The sequence below is a fragment of the Aplysia californica genome, unplaced genomic scaffold (assembly GCF_000002075.1).
Source record: "Aplysia californica isolate F4 #8 unplaced genomic scaffold, AplCal3.0 scaffold00262, whole genome shotgun sequence".
Classification (NCBI taxonomy): Eukaryota; Metazoa; Mollusca; class Gastropoda; order Aplysiida; family Aplysiidae; genus Aplysia; species Aplysia californica.
In genome coordinates this window covers 226,489-247,340 of record NW_004797532.1, presented here as the reverse complement: position 1 = coordinate 247,340, position 20,852 = coordinate 226,489, and the positions used below count along the sequence as shown (strand labels likewise).

General features: G+C 40.7%; 1 long non-coding RNA gene across 1 annotated transcript in view; it reads right to left on the bottom strand.

Annotated features, from left to right (window-relative positions):
* LOC101862658 overlaps positions 1-8,608 on the bottom strand; it is a 12,352-nt gene extending 3,744 nt beyond the window's left edge. Inside the window, exons 1-2 of the long non-coding RNA XR_220580.3 lie at positions 8,270-8,608; positions 68-454 (exon numbers count right to left, since the gene is read on the bottom strand). This is a non-coding gene — a long non-coding RNA (uncharacterized LOC101862658). The remainder of the gene's footprint in view (positions 1-67; positions 455-8,269) is intronic.
* Between the last annotated feature and the right edge of the window lie 12,244 nt (positions 8,609-20,852).

The window sequence follows — 20,852 nt, the reverse complement described above, 5'->3', positions numbered from 1 at the left end:
AACCCAAGGGCAACATAGGATGGAAACGTAAAGTAAAGGTAAAAGTAAATACTTTACTCAAACATACGTATAATTTGTATCCAGACTGCACTTCGAAGGCTCTCCGTTCTTTTCGCATATGCCCTCCCAGACTTCATCTTCTTCACACCAACGACAGTAGATTTTCTTCTGTTCGACGAAGTAGTACTGATCATCCACCTGTCGCAGTGTTGTGTTGAACTGGTTTTTCAGCACCCAGCCATAAGTTACAGAAGACAGTATATCTACGGCACAAATCACAATTAGCACCGATGAATCCATCTCGTAGAGAGGAAATGCCCAATTTTAGTTTTGGCTCAACAACCCCTACTTTAGAAGTAAACAGGGTAGTATAGCCAGTGCCAGTCCTGATTGTATGACAGAAGTCAGCTCCAACTACGATGAAATTGAAGATCTTTGTTCCGTCACAAGAAACCTGGCGAAAGATAAAAACAAACAATGTGCTTATTCATTTTTCAAGGCTTAAACTGAAAACGGCTTGTCAAAAAACTGTTTGCAGGGAAACATTTTCACTTCTCTCTGTTGTGTCAGATTTAGCTCTTGGGAAAATTTATGTCGTGGGGGGCGTCAACGGCGAGTAGGCACGACGATTACAAAGCCGAAAAGAACCCGACGATTACGTTTTCGCTTGACCTATCTTTAACTTTAAAAGAAAAACGTTTCGGTTTTTCTTTTTTTTTTTCTTTTTTTTTTGGTGCAATGCACCAATGTACTTATTCCAACTTTTGGTATTGAACATGTATTAATTAAAATTTGTCTTAAAACCAAGAAAAAAAAATTATTCGGATCCAACCTCGAAGAAGCAGTGGCTTTTGTATGTTTTTTGTTGTTGTTGTTTGTTTTGTGTGTGTGTGGGGGGGGGGGGTTTTTTGAAGGTGTTGTTTTTTGTTGTTGTTTTTGTTTACTTTCGTTTTGGGTTCTTTTTGGCGGGGTGGTGTATATCTAATTGACCTTAAATATTTGCTGAATTTTTTTTATCCATTTTACCATGAGCCGGATTTAAATAAGGATAAACGAAATATTATAAACATTTAATTTTATTGTGAACGAAAACTAAGACGATGACGGTATGATAAGCACTGAGTAAAGGGCAACGACTTTTGTTTATGTTGTGAGCTAGGGCGGAGCGTCTACATAGTCAAAAATCACTGCTTACCTTCCTTGATTTGGGAACATCGTTTCAGGAAGATTCACCGACAGACCTACGCTTTAGAAATATTTTTAAAGACGTTCATGAAACCAACACTGAGCAGTGTGTACAACACTCGAAACTTTCATTGTCGCATAAATACCCTGTTCAGCCCTTTTGAGTTTGAGCCACTCTCATAAGCAGACACAAGAACTGATGGTGCAAGCTATCAAATAGACTTACACTGGCAGTCTTCCTAAAAAAAAGTCTTATGGCTGCTCTAGGTGCTTGTTGTTGTAGTTAGCTTTTTTTTTCCCTTGACTTTTTTACCAGCTCATGGCAAGATAATGTCATCGGTCCCTGGCCACAAAAGGCTAAATGAAGGCAACCAAATTTGAAACAAAATTGATGATACCGTTACATTTGTAGTATAATTGTCATCTTGCTTCTTTGCCTTCTATTTGTGTATTGACATCTTTAGTTAGATTTACTGTTGAAAATTCTTGAGACCATTATGCGCACTGCACGTTTAAAAGTTATAATAACGTTTTGTCCAAGATGATACATTTTGTAATACAATTAAATTCGATATCTATTATTTCGGCGGGTGAACCCACACAACATTATTATTGAATTCCGGATTTGCTTTCATTTCAGCTCAGTCCATGTCAGAGGCGAAGCGTCTATATAATCAAATAATCACTGCTTCCCTTCCTAATTTTGAAACATTGTCGCAGTCAAATTCACCCATGGACGTAAACCTCATAAATTAAATGTAAAAAGACGTTCATAATCAACAATGAACAATAGACTATGCCTAACCTTCAAAACCGTTTCATTGCCACAGAAATAGCCTGTTCGCCCCTATCGGGCCACTCCATAAGCAGTCACAAGCTTTGATTAAGTAAGCTTAAAGTGAGGCTGGAAGAGTCAACAAATAGACTTGAAGGGGACATGTGCATAGCAGTCAGAACTGTTTCATTGTCGCATATACCCTGTTCACCCCTTTCAGGCCACAGTTATAAGCACCCAGGCGCGCTGATTATTTAAGCGAACTATTACACTGGTCGAGTCTACCTCACAGATGTGAGGGGAACTAACTCCTAATAATCCTTTGACTCCAGCTACTAAACTGCTCGTGCTTGGTTTTTTTCCTCGACGTTTTAACGTCCTATAATCAGATCGTTACCTCGATTATGACACCGGCTCCTGGCCGCGAAAAGCTAGACAAAAAACAGCCCAATGTGAAATAAAAAATTAATAATTGGCATGCTCTACCAAAGTGTTTCGGCTCTCTGGTATAACATGCCATTGTAGTGCTGACATCTCTGCTTCTTTCCTTGGTGTTCGTGTGTTCAAATCTAAAGTTAAATTTAAGGTTAGTTAGAATAAATATTTAATTAAATATTTTCCCGATTATTTTAGCGGTTGAACAAGCATACAACATGAATTCAGGATTTGTTATCATTCACAACTCAGAGTTGCCACCTTCAGAGCCAGTAAGATTCTTGTGACTTGTGTGAGTGTGATATCTCCAGGCCCTATCTGGTCCCATTTCACTTTGACTACCCTGTCAAACAAGTCAGCCTTCGCCCCTGGTCCATGTTGAATAAAAAGCTCTGTTTAAAATTATGTTCCCATTGTGGGAAAGCTTTTCGTGTGCGGCCTCATCTCTATTGGATTCTTTATCTCATTTTGATTGCCCTGTCAAACAAGCCAGCCTTCGCCCCTGGTTGTGTCCTAGATATGGGTTTTACCACGAAAGGCATTGTTTCATCAAGTCCAAAATCTGCGACAGACATCGGCATTCATGATTGTCAATTTATTCCTTTGCTCTGATGGTCTCAAAAAAGCTACATTATCCTGATCGTTCCCCGTCACCCATCCCTCCAAGTAAGTTGGTCTGGGTCTACCCTTACCTTGTTTACATATACCTTCAGTTTTGCCAGTGAGAGCTAGATGTTCAAAGCCTTTTTATCTATTCTAATGTCCCAAAAACTGCATCTGGTTTTTCCTGAGTATTTTTTTAAACCAGCAAGCGACTCACGCGGGCTTCTTCGAACGTACTAGATCTGCCTCGTAATTCGATTTCTTTTCCTTCCAAGAAGTTCTTAACAGTCACATTAGAACACACATTTCTGTTACGTTTACTGGCTGGATACCATAATAATATTGTGAAAGCATCAGTGTGTAGTAAGCAAGCAAAATTTAATCCACCACTAATAAAGCAGAAAATAAAAAACTCTCGAACAAAGAGAAGTGCCCTTAGATATGAGTATATTATGACGCTGCAATTTCGAATATAGATCTAAAATTACCTGAAAAGGTATTATTATGAAAGGTTATGTTTGTTTCAAAATTTCAAAGTCCAACTTAAAGAAAACCTGGAGTTATTCGAACAACAAAAAAACGTTATATTTTTCAAATGAACGACTTATACTTATACCCCTACAAAAGAATAATAGATTTGTCTGGAGACAAGTACGGATTTTTAAAAATCAGAACGCAACAAGATAAAATTTATTTCATCGAGCCTTGGACGTCGACTCTGATTTGGATAATTATCTGGAATTAAGTATTACGCTTAATGAAAGTTAATGATCATGTCATCAATGTAAAGCCCTCGGAGCGTATACTCATGTGGGATGGAATCTATTATTATTATTGTTGTTATTATTATCATTATTATTATTATTATTATTATTATTATTATTATTATTATAATTATTATTATTATTATTATTATTATTATTATTATAATTATTATTATTATTATCATTATTATTATTATTATTATTATTATTATTATTATTATTATTATTATTATTATTATTATAAAGATCAAGATTTACGAAGCATGTGTCCTCAGCACACTCTTTTATGGATCTGAAACATGGACCTTGTACAGCAGGCAAGACAGGCTCTTCGACATTTTCCTTCTCAGATGCTGCTGCAAGATCTTAGGCATGTGGCGTAACAAGGTCACCAATGTTGAAGTGTTGGCCGGGCAAACCTCCAAAGCGTGTTTTTAAAAAGATTGAGATGACTGGGTCATGTCAAGAGAATGGACGACAACCGCATTCCAAAGCAACTTCTGTATAGAGAACTTTCCCAGTGAAAGAGACCAAGAGGAAGGTCAAAAATTGATTTACTAAGACAACTGCAAAAACAGCTAATCTAAGTTCGGAGTAGACGTTAGCATTTGGGAAGAAATTGCTGAGGACATGAAAAACATGGGAGGAGACTGATGAAGGAAAGAACAATTGTTTTGCGACAGTTTTAGTAGCTATAACTGTAATCTGCAGGAACTAATACGCAGTTTGTCTCCGAATATCTTCTGCCAAAAAATAGAGCTTCAATCCACCTCACTGACATGCAACCACTGCGACAGAATCTGTGCTTCAAACACATGAAAAATTAGCCACGAAAGAAGCTGCAGGAAGACAACCTTGAGACCATCTTAATCGACCGTCTGGATAGACGAAAAAGAGCCATACACAATATTATTATCATCATCATCATCACCATCATCATCATCATCATCATCATCCTCCTCCTCATCATCATCATCATCATCATCATCATCTTTATTTTTTGGTAAGCAGGGTAGAAGGGAGAGTCTTGTTTTAATTTTAGACAAAAATAAAATAACAATATAAAATGTTTAAATTTGTTTAATAGCTCAACGTTTCGCCCTGTGGGCTTCCTCAGGAGCAACTGAGAGAAAAACTAAACGAGCGCTGTATATTAGCAGGGAAATGGGACTAACAAAGGGGGTCTTAGGGTTACGTGTGGTTACAGGCATCATCATCTTTATCATTATCATCATCATCATTGTAAACAGCAAGGAATAAAAAAGGGCTTGTAGAATTTCCTAATTTTATAAAGTTAAAACGTTTCGCCCGGTACAGGGCTTCGTCAAGAACATACAAAAAAATATGTAATATCTAATGACTACAAGCTATAGTAACGAAAGTGCGCGCTTCTACGTCATAATGCCAAAAGGTGCGATAAATACAAATCGGGAAGACCAGAAAAAAGGGGAGGCTATGGCAAGAAGTGGTATGATATAAAATATTATGTAGGCCTACGTCAAATCATATATTATAATTATCATTGATATTAACTTAAAGGTAATTAGTAGTAGTAGTAGCAGCAGCAGCAGCAGCAGCAGTAGCAGCAGCAACAGTAACAACAGCAGCAACAGCAGCAGTAGTAGTGGAAGTCGCAGTAGTAGTAGTAGTAGTAGTAGTAGTAGTAGTAGTAGTAGTAGTAGTAGTAGTACATGTACAATGTATTTATAATCTCTTTAACCCTGACCCTAGAAAGGTTACTGCGAGGACATGTGGAGTGTTCGAAGAAATTGATCGATTATAATCAAGCGGTGCACACAGAAGACGTGCCTCTATTTTCAGAGAACGAGCAAGAACACACTACACAGGCCTAAGGTAGACGGGTAGATCTATAAATAATGTGTAAAGATTGGTGGGTGCCGTGCTGTCGGCCGAAGCGTGATAAAGGCGACCTGCTTTTGCTGCATGTAAGTTCAGTTGTGGATAAAAACAAGACGGATCAAAAGCGAGGCACGTGCCCCATGTGTGTTGAATTCCTTTCCTCTGAGTTGGTTGGTCTAGTTTCACAACAAACTAATACATTCCTCTCGATTAGTTGTTGTTGTTGTAGTTGCTGCTGCTGCTGCTGCTGCTGCTGCTGCTGCTGCTGCTGCTGGTGGTGGTGGTGTTCGTAGTAGTAGTAAAAGTAGTAGTAGTAGTAGTAGTAGTAGTAGTAGTAGTAGTAGTAGTAGTAGTAGTAGTAGTAGTAGTAGTAGTAGTAGTAGTAGTAGTAGTAGTAGTAGTAGTAGTAGTAGTAGTAGTAGTGTAAAGCGCATAGAGCCTGCTGTTGAGCGGGGATATGCGCTATACAAATGCTATCTATTATTAGTAGTAGTAGTAGTAGTAGTATCAGGACATTATTTTCTGCCATTATTAATGTAAGCGAATTATTGTTGTTTTATCTTATAATAATAATCATCATCATCGTTTATTATATCAGTACATGTATTTGGTCTACATTGTATGCAAAAAAATCTTATTTCCTTTTTGTAAGCGGATAATTGTTGTTTCATGGTTTCTTGTGATTATTTACTGTGTGTTTGTGTTCATATTATTACTTTTTATTTGCTTGATTACTCTTTCTTGTAGTGTGTCTGATATCTATTGTCATTGTTATTACTTTGCAGATATGACGGATGCCGCTGGTAGGTCCTACTTCTTTACTTTTCCGCTGTTGCTTCTGTCTGTCGGTCTTACTATTTTCCCAGCACTAAATGACCTGTATTGTGACTATGTGCTTCTATTTACTTAAACAAACAAACAGATTTGACTTTGTACGATTCAGGTGCGTGAGTGCACAATATAAAAAGATTAAGACAAACAGAAAATTAGCGTAACTTCTATGCCTAATCCTTTCAAGACATCCTAGAGGAGGTACACAACACCTGGGCCCTGCTCCTTGAATGGAGTCTCCTCTAAATCAGTTTTATTTTTCGCCACCCTATCCTCTTAGAATCTATCTAAAGAGGCTGACAGACCACATGGGAGTGCTTCTAGTTCTGTGACAGTTTGAACACCGCACTTTTTAAAATGGAAATAAGTTATTATTTATTTGCATGCATGTTCAGAGACAATAGGTCTATACATTTGTTGTTGGGTTTTTTTAAACAAATGTTCATGAATCTTTTATTGAGGTAGTATTAAAGTTTGCAAAAATGGTGGAGTTAGATTTTTTTAGTAGAGGTTTTACGACGCTCGCAACTGCATTAGGTCATATGAGCGCCAGAAGATTTGAGGTGTTACAAGAGAGTAACAAACGTTAAAAAGAAGAAGGGGAGATAAGGACGATAGTTTTCTATCTATATAGGAAAGAAGGAGCAAACCACACCAGAGCACCCGCCAACCACCCACATGGTGGAGTTATTCTAAAAGTATGTAGAAAAAACGAGTTTTTAGAAAACGGGCGATCGATAAAGAAAAATAAAGATTGACTTTATTAGGAAATGGTGGTGACCAACACGCCAGGTATGTGAAACAATAAAGCTTATGGGATTATTATGCCATGAAATAGTTTTTTGTTTTTTAAAAGCTGAAAAGCCAAAAAAAGCCAAAAATGCCTACATCTCAAATCCATAATTTTGAACTGAATCGGCCCCTGAACTGAACCCCCCCCCCCCCCCCCTAAAAGATAGACATTGAATGGATATATATTAGACGTACACATGAGAGAAAGAGAGGGATTGTGAGAGACAGAGAGACAGAGACAGAGAGAGGGGGTGGAGGGGGAGAGAGGGGGAGAGAGAGGGGGGGGGGAGAGAAAGAGAAAGAGAGAGAGGGGGGGGAGAGAATGAGTGAAAAGGAGAAAGAGAGAGAGGGGAGAGAGAGAGAGAGAGAGAGAGAGAGAGAGAGAGAGAGACAGACAGACAGACAGACAGACAGACAGACAGACAGACAGACAGACAGACAGACAGACAGACAGACAGACAGACAGACAGACAGACAGACAGACAGACAGACAAATAGAGTGAGAGAGGGAGGGCGTCTATATTTGTTTGAGAGTGTGTATGTGTGTGTGTGTGTGTGTGTGTGTGTGTGTGTGTGTGTGTGTGTGTGTGTGTGTGTGTGTGTGTGTATGTGTGTGAGTGTGTTTGCTCGGGGGGGGGGGGAAGTTTGAGTGATCGGGCTTCAGCCTCTTGCCTAAACAAACAAATAAGTGTAGGCTATCTGTATAAAATGTGTTCCATTTATTCATTTAAAATTTACCTGTGAACGTTGTAAAACGCTTAGAGCTGCACTTGCATTATTGTTATCAAAGTCGTTTCATCAAATCCTCACAAAATATTTTGATTTAGATCTAACTGCGGTGTATGAAAAAGAAACGAGCAATGGTACACAAAACCAATGGGTGGTAGCCTAACTTTATTTGCTTGAGTGTTGCATCAGAATTGTAGAATCATTGTTCACTATATTGTGATCTCAAATTCATCATAACGATCTAATCTAATTACTTGCAAAACTTTATACATTTATAATACATGTTCATACTTACGTCGAAGCAACTCCTGTAACGAACGATTCATGATGTCGTAACAAAAAAGATGTCTTCGCTGGCTGACGTTATACGAGGAATAACACAATCACTATCAGTAATTCCCGGTTCCTATTTTGGTCCTACCAATTTTAGTCCGAGAGCCGGGTCTATGTACAAGTACTAGAACCTTGATTTTCATCATAAAGTGTTTTCTTTGGTGATTCTGCTTCCTTGGGGTCTCTAGACTTCATATCAGCCGGGGGCCAACTTGTGTCTTAAAGGCATTTTTTCTGCTAATTGAAATACACCAACCCGTTTCATGCAAGAATGATTACCGAGCGACTCATGGACGAGTCGACCAAGACACGTTTGGGTGTACTTACGCTAACAGCTCCTCTCGCCGTGATGTCACGGGCTACACCGAATGGTGCACAGCACGGCCTGCTGTCCCCCTCTTGATATGGACTCTGTTAACAAAGCAAGGACACGTTGGCAGACAATGCTGCGTCACTGTCACACCACACCTCCGTGTGCTAAAAACCAAAGTTCGACAGAGTTGAGCGTCATGCACAGTATCATCACAGAAGGTCGCACGATGTGCTTATGGCCTGAAAACAAAATACACGAGTTCCTTTCTTCAACACCGGACCCATAAACATAAACACAGAAGTACGGGTAGAATTCTGCTAAGTTACAACTTACTTGAGTCTTGGAGTAATAGATCTAGATGGTAGTTGATGTTGGGGGGGCCCCACCTGCTGATCGTCTGCCAGTTCTTGGTTAGCTTCATTTCGGCTTCAGTGAATGAGTGACACAAAGTACAAAGTTAGCCATGGGCAGGTATCGATACCAGGTACTTGATACTTTGATACCTATTGGTATCGGTATCGGTACCGATACCTGCTCTAAACATCGATACCTATGTGTTATTTATCCCAGGGCTGCCAAAGCAAGTGACTTGGGCCTTGAAAAATGTTTTGTTTATCAAAACTGATAAGTTTTCGTAGGGGGCAAGCGTCTTAAATTAATCTAGTGATTTAGTTTTCGTAGGGGGCAAGCGCCTTAAATTAATCTAGTGATTTTTTAACACAAAGAGAGAAGTTTTTCATTAAATCTATCTAGTGATTTAGCAAAATCTTCAGTGACAACCCTGATTTATTCTCATTGGTTTAATTTAAAGTTGCTAAAAATCTGGTAAATTGAATTGCCATTTTAGAACTCTTGTGTTTTTATTTTCCAATACTAACATTTTCTGCAAAGTTGACTTTCCTCCAATACTTCACTTAATTTTTTATTTTATTCTCATATTTGGGCATTTCTCTCTCTCTCTCTCTCTCTCTCTCTCTCTCTCTCTCTCTCTCTCTCTCTCTTTTACAAATAATTTTTGTTTGAGTCTCAGCTAAATAGTCAAAACTTGTCTAGACACGATTACCTAAATACTTGGAAAAGTATAGTTGTATTTTTGTCTTTACTTATTATCCCCGGCGTATGTTACCAATCGGTATCGATACCTTGAAAAAGTACTAGGTATTGACATCGATACCTAAATTGTGGTATCGGCCCATCACTAGTACAAAGATTACCCGCGGCTTGCACAAAATCACACGAGGTCTCAGTCACGTGATATGTCCTTTAGGCCTACGTCACATTAACTATTATCAAGGTGTGTTCATGCTACATGTCCTTTTTTAAGGTGCGCTTACACCACATCTCCCCCTCTTTATATGAGGAAATAACAAATTAGTTTTCCTCCAAGGAACAAAACACTATACGCATCATCTGATATTTACACTAGGAAGAGAGAGTACTATAAATCCAGTATTTCTCTCGGCTTGACCAGTCTTCCACTTCTAGTGACAACTGGCTTTGTCTCCGTCTCATTTGAAAGGCCACTTGAAGGATCAATTCGAATTATCCCCTGCTCAGTTTGAGGTTGTCCTAACATTGGTAAATTATTACTATTTCTGGGTATAGTAGGCGGTATAGACGGATGTTTATCCTATCTTTTTCTAACCTGTTCTCAGTTTCTCCGTGTAACATGTCCAGAAGAAGTTTGGACGTATACAGGTCTTGGAATTACTTTTGCTTCCTCCAGCCTAGGAGGTCATGGTTCTAACTCTGGTAGATTTTTCACTGTATGCCTTCTATCAAAATTCTCCATGATTTTTCTTTTTATAATAGCACCTTTCCTCCGGAATTTCGTATCGTTCTGTCTTTCCTGCAAGGATGGTACTCTAGTTCTTAGTTTCAGGTTCATCAGCAGTTCAGTTGGACTCTGTCCCTGGGCCAAAGGTGTGGCTCTGTAATTTAAAAGGGCCAGAAAAGGGTCCTGTTCCTTCTTGAGCATGTTTTTAAAAGTTTGAACTGTTCTCTCCGATTCTTCATGAGCCAACTGATGATGAGGGCTACTTGTAACATGTTTGAATCCATAATAGGAAGTGAAATTACAAAACTCTGCTGAAGTATACTGCGTCCCATTGTCAGTAAGTACTGTCCTGTGAATACCCATGCTTGCAAAGATAGCCTTGAAACTGTTGATAACAGTCTTGGAAGTAAGAGAAGTAAGGTGTGAAATCTCAATCCATCTGGAATAATAATCAGCAGATAATGTTCTCCCTGCCATTCAAACAGGTCACGTCCTACTTTTCCCCAAGGGTGATCTGGAGTTGGAGTTGGTACTAGCGGTTGAGGAGGCAAATCTCTGTGTTTTTCACATTCAGGGCAGTTGCTCACTGCACTAGGTTTTCAATATCCTTAGACATCCCAGGCCACCAAATACAGGAGCGTGCTAAAGCCCTACACTTGACTATACGGCACCTTGATGCCCTGGTGGATTCTCTGAAGCATGTCTTGCCTCGGTGAAGATGGAATGACTAACCTGCATCCGTGCAAGAGAATCCCTTGCTCCACCGCCAAACAATGACGCTCTGCATAGTATAATTTTAATATTCCATGCGTCCTTTGAGGCCAAAGGCCTTGAGTGAATTGAATCATCTCTCGGCATTCCTTGTCGCGGTGCTGTGCACGTCGAACTTCTTCCAATCTTTAACCTGATATGGGGATCGACTGAAATATTGTACTGACTCCAAGTGTTTCCTCTTCTAATTTATTGTTTTTCAAAGGAGACCTGGATAACGAGTCTGCCATAACTAGATCCTTACCAGCAACATATTCAATGTCGTAAGTAAATCTCAACATCCCCCTCCTGAATCTCTGCATTTTTGGAGTAAGGAGATCAAAGCCTTTTGCTTTCATCAGCGACAGTAGTGGTTTGTGGTCTGTCTCGATTGCAAACTTATGGAGACCCACTAAAAATTCTTAAAATTTTACACAACACCATGTCATAGCCACAGCTTCCTTTTCAATCTGTGCATACCTAGTTTCGGTATCCGTGAGAGATCTAGATGAGTAGAAAACTGGCTACCAGCCGTCCTGGTCTTTCTGCAGTAGAACTCTTCCAATTCCAAAAGAAGACGCATCTGCAGACACTCTTATTGGCTTGTTTGGGTTGTAATGTTGTAGTACTGGTGTAGAACTAAGTAGAACCTTTACTTCTTCAAAAGCTTTCACTTGTTCTGTCCCCCATGTCCATTCGCTGTCTTTCTTAAGCAGGTCTAGAGATGTTGTCACATCTGCTAGCATAGGTGCAAATTTGCTGACATGGATTACCATTCCCAAAATTCTTCTTAGCTCTGGGACATTTTCTGGTGCCTCAAGCCTGGCAATGGCCTCGACTTTCTCTGGGTCACTGCTGACACCGTTTGCACTGACAATATGTCCAAGAAATTTCACTTTCTTTGTTGAAAACTCACACTTCTCATTTAGTGTAATTCCAGCTTTGTTCATCCGATCCAAGACCAACGTCAGTCTTTCTTCGTGTTCTTTTTTTTATCTCTTCCTCCTACAAAACATCAGCAATGTCACATATCACACCTGGTATTCCTGCCACAATGTTTGACATTTCTGTATGGAATATTTCTGGACCAGAATTGATCCCAAAGGGCAGTCTTCAGTAACAAAATCTCCCAAAAGGCTTATCCTGCTTGCTGAAAACTGTAGCTCCATTCAACTGTGCCAATAACTGGTCCGTAGTAGGAAGAGGGTAGTTCTCTCTTTTAACACTTTCATTTAGTTTAGTGAAATCACAACATAGCCTGACTTTTCCTGATGGCTTGAGAACAGCTACTATAGGAGCACACAAATCAGTAGGTTTGGTAACAGGTCTGATGATTCCTTGATCCTGTAGAGATTTTAGTTCTTCTTCAACTTTATCTTTTGTTTGTGTTTTGTTTTGTATAGGGTTTTACGGCGCTCGCAACTGCATAAGGTCATATGAACGCGCAAAACACAAGTTCGTTGCATTCGCAACAGTTCACTGCACGGTTGGTCAACTATCATACTTTAAAATGCTAAAATATTTAAAATTCTGTGTAAATATATTTTCAATTTAAGACAACTGTTATAAATAACGATAAAATTTTATCAATATTGTTTGATTTTATCATTTGCCATAAAGGCCAATGACCTTCATAAAATTCAAAATTCTGTTGGGACCAACGACGGAAAAAATGTCTTGCAATTTCTTGCATAATTTATAATATTTCCTTCGGATCTCTCCAAATCTAGACATTCGGTTAAGATGTGTCTAATGGTAAAATCTGTGTCGCATCCGACACAGAACAGCTTCTCATCTCCCTGTAGGAGGTATTTGTGGGTCAGGGCAGTGTGTCCGATGCGCAATCGAGTAAAAATGACTTCGTCTCTTTTGGAGAGGTCCGAAGGATTTCGCTGTTCCAGTCTGGATTTTATAATATACAGTTTATTATTTTTCTGTTTTTCCCAGTGGCTCTCCCACAGACTGGAGGTGTACTTTTTTACTTTATTTTTAAAGTCAGTCTGTGGGAGAGCGTTCGTCGTTAATCCCAACAGAAGGGATGAGGATTTCTTCGCCAGCTCGTTTCCTCGGATGCCCACATGATGTTTTTTCCTGTTTCAGATAGGGTGTGAATTTTCTGTTGTAGCCTAACTATTTTTGGGTGTAGGAGTGTGTAGTTTGTGAGTGAGGTGATGCAAGACAGAGAGTCAGAGAGGATAAGGAAAGATTTGTTAGGAGAGTTTTCTACGGAGTCCAGTGTCGTGTCAATGGCAGTGGCCTCTGCAGAGAAAATGGAGGCTTCGGGATGGAGTCTCCTCTGGTGTGTACTGTTGGAAGATAGGGCTGCGGCGCCCACATTATTGTCTTTTTCGGAGCCATCCGTGAAGATTTGCTCCGCACCGGGGTATTTATCTATTAGTTTTTTGTATTCTTCTTTAAAAATTTTGGTGTTCGTGCTTTCTTTGTTGTGTATGGTTAGCTGTAAGTCTACTTTTGCCTTGGAGAGGTGCCACGGAGGGAGGTCGGGGAAAAGAAATTGTTGGATGTCTTGTTTGGAAAAGTGTAAGTTTTTGAGGTCCTCAAGGATTCTGAGACCGAAGGGTTTGATGAGTTTTTCGTTGTTTTGGAATTTGTTTATGGTTTCTGGGTTTGTTTTAAAAAAGCAGTTGTGCGCTGGATTTTCTGGTGTTGAGCTCTGTTTAATTGCGTATTGTAGTGAGAGTTGTGTGCGTCTGAATGAGAGTGGTGGTATGTTTACCTCGGCCTGGAGGCTCTCCACCGGGGAAGTGCGGAAAGCCCCCAGAGCGAGGCGGAGTCCTTGGTTTTGTACTGGGTCTAGCATTTTCAGGATGTGTGGTTTTGCCGATCCGTAGACTTGACAGCCGTAGTCAAGCCTGGACCGGACAAGGGAGATGTGCAAACGGAGAAGGTGTTTTGAGTCCCCGACCCACTCCGGATGCGATAGAATTTTCAAAGCGTTAAGCGTTTTCTGGCACCACGCACGAAGGTCTTTGATGTGTGGTATGAATGTGAGTTTTTTGTCGCAAATAACGCCGAGAAAACGAGCTTGGCCCTTGGTCCGTATAGTGTCAAATCCGGTTGCAGCACCCGTCTGCCTGTTCGGCAGAAGTGTACTGCAACCGTCTTCGACGGGGAGAACTTGAAACCGTTATTGTTTGCCCACTTTTCGAGTTTGTGCAGCTGCGTTTGCAGCTGCCTTTCCATAGATCTCAGATTAAGATTTTTCGAACGGCAGGATATCAAAAGTCGTCAACGTATAACGAGCTGTTTATGCTGTTTTGGGGGCTTTTTACGATGGAATCTATTTTTATTTCGAATAGGAGAGGAGAAAGGATGCCCCCCTGGGGGACTCCTTACTCCTGTTGGTGGGGGTCTGAAAGGGAGAATCCGACACGAACCTGGAAGGAACGGTTCTTCTGGAAGTAGCCAATGAAGGCGGGGAGGTGACCGCGTATGCCGAGTGCGTTCAGGTCTCTGAGAATGCCGTACTTCCAAGTTGTGTCGAAGGCTTTTTCTAGGTCGAAAAAGATGGCGATCATGTGGTCTCCTTCAGCGAACGTCTCGTGTAAAAGGTCTCCAGGCAGAATAGGTGATCCAGAGTGGATCGAGTTTTCCTAAATCCGCACAGGAGACCGCTTAGCGAGCTCGTCGTCTCCACAAAACCACGTGAGTCGCCAGTGGATCATTTTTTCCATAAGTTTGCACAGACAGCTCGTTAGTGCTATTGGTCTGTAATTGGATGGGTGTGTGTGGTCTTTGTTTGTTTTGAGTATTGGAATGACAGTAGCGAGACGCCAAAACTCCGGAAAGGAGTGCGACCGCCCCATGTCGTTGTATATGTCAAGTAGGAGTGTAAGTGTTTCTGAGGGTAAATGTCTAATGATCTGGTTGTGGACGTCATCCAGTCTCGGGGCTGTGTTGCCAGGTCCGAGATCCACGACGTTAGTTCGTCTATTGTGAAGTCTTCGTAGTAGGTTTCAGTGTTGTTTGAGTAGAAGTTTAGGGGTCGTTGTTCTCCGTTAGTTTTGATGTTTTAAAAAGTGGTGTTGTAGTTTGCTTGGGGTGAGTTTTTGGCGAGAGATGTAGCTATTGTGTTTGCGATGTCTACTTGTGTTTCAGCTGTGGTTCCATCCGGCCTCTGGACGTGCCGAATGGTGTCTGTTCGTCTACCCAAGAATTAGTTTTTTTTAGCGATTTTGAAAACTTGGTTGAGTGGTGTCTGGCTGTTGATTTATCTTTTAGTGGCAGCCGTCTAGGGCAGGTAAGGTTAAATGGCTTTGCATTGTCTTTCAACTCAATAGTATATTCATAGCTTATTTTTCCTAAGCCTTGGAAAAGACCAACATACTTAAGTTTTGGGTCAAACTTAGCTTCTGACAATCCATTTACAACTTCCACTACTTTAAGTGCTTCAATGGCAGGTCTGCCTAACAGCGGTTTTCTGCGTCCCTGTATAACGTATAAGTCTTGTTCTGACTTACAACTGTTCTTTTCCAGGTTGCTGTAAATACACCGATTACATCTAGTTTTAACCCTCCCGGTCCATAGAGTTTCTTGTCAGTTTGTTTAAGCACTTTTGTGTCTCTAAAATTTTTGTCTGGGACTACGGACACATCAGCTCCTGTGTCTATACGAAATGTCATTTTCTGACTGTTGACTAATATCTCTGTGTGCCAACTATTCACCGAATTTCTTTCGTGTATTGAACCCAGGATGGTTCTTGTGGTATTACCATCACAGTCTGATTCTTCTACTCGTTTCACTTCTTTTGTTCTGCACTGTGAAGCATACTGTCCTATCTTTTTGCATTTTTTGCACTCTGCTCTCAATGCTGGACAATCTTGGTTATTTCTATGTGAATCATATCCACACCTTGTGCATTTCCTTTTTGAAGACTGTTGTTTTCTATCCTTTGGATATTGTGACCTCTTATCACTTGAAAGCTGCTTCTTTTCTTCTGAAAACAATTTGTTTCTGTCCTTTGACATAACTCTGTCGACTGCTAATTCTTTCATTTCCTTTAGCTTGACTTGAATAGCCTCATAGGTTCTTGCTATGTCTATTGCCTTCTTGAGATCTAACTTGGGGTCTTCGAACAATTTTTCTCTCACGTGGTCAGTCTTGCAGCCTACTAAAATTATGTCCCGAATCAAGCGATCTTCAAATGTTTCAAAGTTGCACCCTCTGCCCAATTTTCTTAGCTCCACAACATAGGCATCAAGGGATTCATTCGGTTCTTGTACTCTGACATGAAAGCGGTATGACTCGAATGCCTCATGAGTTGTTCCCAAGCAAAATTCCTCAAACTTCTTGAGTACTCTATCGATACCATCCTGTTCCTCTTTGGAACTTAACTTAAATCCATCAAATTTGTCCATCGCATCTTCCCCTATAACTGTCAATAAGACTGCACACCTAAACTGTTTTGATTCTTTGATCAAGTTTGAAGCATTCTCATAATTCTTCCAAGCCCTCGAAAACTTTCTCTAGTTCGATTGCAAAGCATTTTCCTCTCTAATATTTAATTTTTGAGGAGGCTGTATTTGAGCATGAAATCTGGACTTTGTCCCTTCCATACTGAGGCTTGGTAGACTAGTTTCAATGGGTTTAGACTAATGTTTAGATTCAGGCGACTAGATTTAGCGTCATAGGCCTACTGACTAGTTTCTAGTAGTAAATTTCACGTGAGTCTCGATCTAGATCTAGATATATATCTAGAGTCTACATTCCGATTTCAATATTTTCACTTGTATTCGTACTGTCCGTATCTCTGCGCACTTCTAAGCTACGACTTACTTGAGTCTTGGAGTAGTAGATCTAGATGGTAGTTGATGTTGGTGGGGCCCCACCTGCTGGTCGTCTGCTAGTTCTTGGTTAGCCGATGTTACTCGTTTCGGCTTCAGAGTGAGTGATAGTGATGGGCAGGTATCGATACAGGTACTCGATACTTAGATACCTACAGGTATCGGTATCGGTACCGATACCTGCTCTTAACATCCATACTTATGTTTTATTTATCCCAGGGCTGCCAAAGCAAGAGTCTTGGGCTTTGAGAATTTTTTGTTTAACAAAACTGATAAGTTTTCGTAGGGGGCAAGCGTTTTAAATTAATCTAGTGACTTTTTAACAAAAAAGAGAAGTTTTTCATGAAATGTATCTAGTGATTTTGCAATATCTTCACTGACAACCCTGATTTATCCTCATTGGTTTAATTTAAAGTTGCTAAAAATCTGGTAAATTGAATTGCCTTATTAGAACTCTTGTGTTTTTATTTTCCAATACTAACATTTTCTGCAAAGTTGACTTTCCTCCCATACTTTACTTAATTTTTGTTTTTATTCTCATATTTGGGTATTTATCTCTCTCTCTCTCTCTCTCTCTCTCTCTCTCTCTCTCTCTCTCTCTCTCTCTCTCTCTCTCTCTCTCTCTCTCTCTCTCTCTCTCTCTCTCTTACAAATAATTAGTGTTTGAGTCTCAGCTAAATAGTCACAACTTGTCTAGACACGATTACCTAAATACTTGGAAAAGTATAGTTGTATTTTTGTCTTTTTTTATTACCCCCGGCGTATGTTACCAATAGCATTAAGTATCGAGGTATCGGTATCGATACCTTGAAAAAGTACTAGGTATCGACATCGATATCTAAATTGTGGTATCGGCCCATCACTAGTGAGTGACACTTAGATTACCCTCGGCTTCCACGAAATCACATGAGGTCTCAGTCACGTGATGTGTCCTTTAGGCCTATATCACAATAACTATTATTAAGGTGTGTTCACGCTACATGTCCTATTCTTAAGGTGCGATTACACCACAAATTCACAAGTACTATTGGAATGTTAAGCAATTGAGAACGGTTTGCCATATCTGATATCCACGAACACAAGCATCATGTTTCCTGAGTTGTTTTATAAAGCAACATAGTGTTTTTGAGAATTCTAAATGACTCATTCGGTAGGGGGAAAAGAGGGTGGGGGGGGGAGGTAGAAAGTAGAAAGAGAGATGGAGATATTTATAAGTTGGAAGGGGGGATGCATCGCGCATCTTGATATTTAAGAAATCAGCCACGCCCTTGATCAAGATCTAATCGCTTGTAACGAAGGGAGCGTTCCGTATCCCTACATTTTTGCCAGTATGTATGCACGTAGGTCTATCGCTACGTAGAAACAAAGAGTGTAGGACCACGCTACATCACCACGAGGACGTGATGCGATCAGGCTGGCTCGTGCCAAATACACATGCCCACACACAGTGTCACACTCACAGACTCTTATAAATGCTACACGTACTGATGCAATTCTCTCTCTCTCTCTCTCTCTCTCTCTCTCTCTCTCTCTCTCTCTCTCTCTCTCTCTCTCTCTCTCTTTCTCTCTCTCTCTCTCTCTCTCTCTGTGTGTGTGTGTGTGTGTGTGTGTGTGTGTGTGTGTGTGTGTGTGTGTGTGTGTGTGTGTGTGTGTGTGTGTGTGAGTGTGTGTGTGTGTGTGTCTGTCTCTCTCTTTCTTAGACATGGAGTGTTGTTGTTTTTTCAAAGAAAGAACCCAAGTCTGATCAAATTGAAACGGATTAGTAGTTTTCAGGAAGCAAGCCGGCAACGAGAAGGTAGACTCAGTCAGAGACTTCCAGAAAATGCAGAGTCTATACTGTGTCACAGGAACTGTATGAACCCATTGTCCCAAAGAGCATAATAAAAAATCAACGTCTTTTACAAAAGACAAAGATTGGGGAACTTTCTGAAGAAGAGCCCAAACGACTTAGGGCAGTACTAGTTTGTTTAACTGTCGTGAACAGGTTTTTTTCTGTGGAGAAGCATGCTCACTGATACCCCCTAAAAACCTCCAGATCGTTCGAAAAAGCCTTCTTAGGCCGAACTGGCAAAGCAAAAGGGAGGAAGATCCCCAAAAAAGAAATACAAAAACCAGCCAAGGGACGTTGGGACAAATGGAGAACGGATGTCAGCTTCCGTGTGCCATCACCAGTCAGTGATTTGCATGCCTCAAACGCTAGGTATCACAGAGACTGCCACTCCCGGTTCTACATAAGCAGTCTAATGCAATCAACTAGCTCACATACAACGCATGACAATGTCTTCAGTACGCTGGTTGATGAGATTCGATCAAACAAATCACGCCGGTGAAATAGTGTGGAAATCAATGAACACTATATTGAACTTGGAGGGAAAGAGAAATCTCGGCTTTCGTCACAACCGCAATTGCCACCATTTTGCGACGACTTCAGTCAGCCAGCACCAGTGGCGCATGAGGTCTTCAACAGATACTACAGACTGAGCACAAATTCATGCTGTCGAAACGCCCGTCAGAAGGGGACAAGTCGTGTGTACAGCCTAACTGAAGAGTCACCTTTGCCACAGCAAAGTGTCTAGCTGAAAGTCACAACAAACAAGGAACAATCGATACAATTGTACATCGTCTTTGCAGCATGCAGCCTCCACCAGGAAAAGATGTTGTCATCACCGGAACAGATCCACACCCTATACACATGGGATCTGGACTTCAAAAAGACACTCTGTATCGAGAAGAAGCTGGTGTGCTGAGTGAGTTTCATGTCATCAACGAATTGTCTTTAGGACAGACGCACATCAGGATTATTTCTGGTGACACTGAGGTTCTCGTCATCATGGCCCATCATCTCTACATGAGGACCGAAGGAATATAGCAAAATATGACTATATCCTTGGAGTCGTGCACATCTACACATAATGTCATAAGTGCCAACGACGTTATCAGACAGCATGCAACCATAATGCCTAATCTGCTGGCAGCTCATAACCTGAGTGGTTGTGACACAGTTTCTTCCTTTTCTGGAATTGGAAAGATGACAGTCCTCAAGAAGCTTGAAGTATTCTCTGATGAACTGGAGCTTGGGAAGATGTCTGTTCCTTTCCAGGAAATCTCTGAGTTATGCCTTCAGTTCGTTAATCTGCTCTATGGGGACGAGTCAGGGGCCAATCTGAACACAGTTCGAGCCAACATTTTCAGGAAGAAGATTGCTGGAAAGAGACACCTTCCCCCGAAACTGAGTAGCTTTCCTCCAAAGATGGCAAGTTTTCAGGCCCACACCAAACGAGCCAACTTCCAGCCTGCGTTATGGCGAGCGGCAGGGGAGCCATCTCCTCCTGAGCTGGATCCTGTTGAGTATAGATGGCAGTTACACCCGTCGACGCTCCGCCCAGCCCTTGGACTTGATGCTCAGCTGCCAGCTCCTTGTGAATCTGGTCAGTTGCACTTGCAAAACTTAAAACAACACAGCACAATACATCAGCACCAAAAACGTCTGTTAAATGTGCAACATTTTGCAAATGCAGAGGAAGAATCCCCTGCAATAATCCAATGACTTTCACCCCCAAATCCCTTACGACTGAGCGGATACATGAACTGTCTTCAGACGCCCTTCAACCACCATTGATGAGAGAACTAGCAGCAGACACTGACGAGTGTCCCAGCGTTTTCTACCTGTTAAAGAATTTGAATAAGTGATTTTAATACGACAGTTTCAAGTGTATTGAGATAAGCACTTTTACGAAAGCTAGATGGCGGTCATCTTGTTTTCTTTGAAGTTGCCATTTTATCGAATATGTTATGCGTAGTTCATCAAATGTGGTTTACTTTAGCTGTTTAATTTAAGTTTGTACATTTTTATGTCTTTGAATGCATATCATCTTTCATTCGAAATTCTCTGGTTTCCATC